This window comes from Stegostoma tigrinum, unplaced genomic scaffold, assembly GCF_030684315.1.
Source record: "Stegostoma tigrinum isolate sSteTig4 unplaced genomic scaffold, sSteTig4.hap1 scaffold_126, whole genome shotgun sequence".
NCBI lineage: Eukaryota > Metazoa > Chordata > Chondrichthyes > Orectolobiformes > Stegostomatidae > Stegostoma > Stegostoma tigrinum.
In genome coordinates, this window is record NW_026728074.1 from 583,544 (window position 1) to 586,890 (window position 3,347).

Consider the following 3,347-nt stretch of genomic DNA (forward strand, 5'->3'; position numbering starts at 1 on the left):
CTGTTGCCTCGCCAGTTTTTAATCCATCTAGCTAGCACACTCTGGACCCCATGTGACTTCACGTTCTCCATCAGCCTGCCATGAGGAACCTTATCAAACACCTTACTGAAGTCCATGTGTATGACATCTATAGCCTTTCCTTCATCAATCAACTTTGTCACGTCCTCAAAGAATTCTATTAAGTTGGTAAGACATGACCTTCCCTGCACAAAACCATGTTGCCTGTCACTGATCAGCCCATTTTCTTCCAAATGGGAATAGATCCTATCCCTCAGTAACTTCTCCAGCAGCTTCCCTACTACTGATGTCAGGCTCACCGGTCGATAATTACCTGGATTATCCTTGCTGCCCTTCTTAAACAAGGGGACAACATTAGCAAGTCTCCAGTCCTCTGGGACCTCACCCGTGTCTAAGGACGCTGCAAAGATATCTGTTAAGGCCCCGGCTGTTTCCTCTCTCGCTCCCCTCAGCAACCTGGGATAGATCCCATCTGGACCTGGGGACTTCCTGCTTTCCACCACAATTTCTCTGCCGAAATTTCTAACATAGGGAAAACTCTAAACACTTACATGTTGCATCTCTTTGTGCTTCTGTCCCCGTCTCACCTCCGGCTCCCATGTCATGAGCTGCTTGGTATGAACGGAGGCACGTTATGAAGTCAATCTTTACCTGGAAAGTAAGGCCAGGGATTGTAAGATGAGGCAATGAGAAGCAAGAGTTTGTGCATGGCTGGGTAAAGAAGCACCAGTGTGTTATTAACCTGGTTCTCCCGGATACAGATTCCAGGAATATGCACAGTGCGTAATGGATAATTTGCCTGACAGACAGGACTGTATTTTGCAAACTCTGTCCTGTCCCTTCACAAACTAAGATCTCCAGCACTGAAGAAAACCCCTTCAGGTCTGCAGCAACTTAGCTCAAGACACTGTGTATCTTAGTCTGATTTCTAGCACTTCACTCACTACGACGAGTGTACATCCGAACATGTCTGAACTCCAATGTTGTTCTGCTCCGACAGGCAGTGAGTTGCATATTTTCATTGTTGGTGAAATGCTTCTCCTCCACCCTTCCTATGATTCTTGTTGCAAACAAGGAGGCAGGAAGAAAACTCCTTTCCAATTTCGCTCAGCACTCAACCACAGTTGGCAGGATTTGAAACTGCCCAGGGACACCCCAATGGGCTTCAAACTCCATCTCCTTAGCTACTCAATGATGAGTGCAGCAACACACTACTCACTAACCTTTCGAGGTCTCTCCCTGTGGGGCTGAGGAAGTGTGATTCATTACTGCTTTTTTAAATCCAATCACATCACAGATTTCGAAAGAGTTATATTCAGTGCATGGTGGGTCTCGTGGTTTCATCCTAATGGTGGAATATACATTCATTCAAAAATAAAGACATAAATTGCTAGAGAAAGCTCAGCAGATCTGGAAGCATCTGTGGACAGAAAATCAGGGTTAACATTTTCAAAGATAATGGGAACATCAGATTGTGGAGAATCCAAGATAACAAAGTGTGCAGCTGGATGAACACAGCAGGCCAAGCAGCACCTCAGGAGCATAAAAGCTGACGTTTCGGGCCTAAAGCCTTCATCAGAGAGGAATGATGAAGGGTCTAGGCCCGAGACGTCAGCTTTGGAGCTCCTGAGATGCTGTTTGGCCTGCTGTGTTCATCCAGCTGCACACTGTGTTGACATTTTCAAACCTTGTTTTATCTCACAGGTACTGCCAAGCCTGATGATTTTCTCCAGCAGTTTCTGTTTTTGTTTCAGATTCCCAATATCGATTGCTCTTTACATTAGACATTTTTTTTAAAAAATCGAACCGTCTTTGTGGTTACTCACTGGATGAGATTTCCATTTGGGGAACATTTTCCTGACTGCATTAAAAACTGGAACTGTGGAGCAAAGAGAACTGGTAGAGCGCAAAAAAAACAATCACTCCTTCTTGGGTGGCCGCAAAACACCAAATTCCAGCTTAAAGGCCAAAAGCTCTGACCAGTTGCGCCACAGAGACTGGGGAGCCATTTCCTGCACAAAGCCTTAAAGCAGACTCTCAGTCAATTCAACCTTTAGACCGCTTTTCTTAGAATGACAATTTTCCTCAATCAGTTTTATTTTACCGAAATAAACCCTGTGGCATTCATTGTGGAGACAAGGCAACAGTCTGATCCCACCCTCTGCAGACACCTTTATGTCACCGTGAACCTCTCTCCTACTAATGGGGCTGTCTGCCTTCAAGACTTTCAGTGTGTTGCCTGTTCCAGAGTTTTATCATTGCCCCGGAGCCAAGATGAGGTTTATATTCCTGATGTGCAGGAACGAGAATCCTTTCAATGTTTCAGATCAGATCATGTCCGGACAACATCAGAGTCAATACATCAGCCTCTTAAAGAAGGGTCGGGTGCCATGACTGCTTGATGTCACTTGGAAAGTTCACGGTTCTATAATCAAAATGATGCCAGAGAATGGCGACTGTATGCACATTTCACTGTGCCCAACTATTCCAATACTTAGTCCATGTAACAATAAAATCTATATCGAAATCTAAATTTATTCTCCTGTGATTCCACTGCCCAGAGAGTTTCAAAAGATTCACAAAGTTGGGGGCAAGCTTTTCCATTTTGCTTGCTTAACATTTTCCAAAATGCCAACTGACAATATTTTCCCAAAATTTCTTCACAATCCTCCACCTTGCACCACATGCATGGATGCGAAATCCTGTTTTGTGGACTGAATCCCGCGGCCAGGAATGTTCTCTTTGGAGCAAAGATGGTTAACCAAGGATTTCCTGGGGCTGTGTTTAATGACAGGGGAGGGAGTGGAGGGGTGGATGGGTGGGTAGTTGGAGAAATTGTTGCCATTGCCTGGTGTCAGTTACCAAAGTGTTAGGTTCGATGATATTTATTGAAAAACAGAATTTGTTGAGATTAAATATAGAGAATGCTGCAGAAATTCAACAAGTCCAGCAGTATCTATGGAAAGAGAAACAGAGCTACGAGTTAGAGCATGGTAAAATTCTCGTTCAAATCTCGTGTTTCCTGAATGTCAACCAATGAGCAGACCTGAGAAAATGTGATTTTGAGGTATTGGCATTTGAGCGAGAACTCATTGAGCATGAATTTCTTTAAAATAAGCAAGTTGAGGCAACATAGCTGGCAGGACTCAAACCTGTGGAGGGAAACCCCAATGGATTTTTAATTCATTGCCTTAACCACTCGAACACAAAAATAGGTGCTGACCTGATGTTTAATATTTTTCATGAAAAGGTTTCAACAGGAAAGGTGAATATTCAGCTGTCCTGTCTGCCCCACAACGTGATGTTTCCTGTTACCTGATAATTGATCA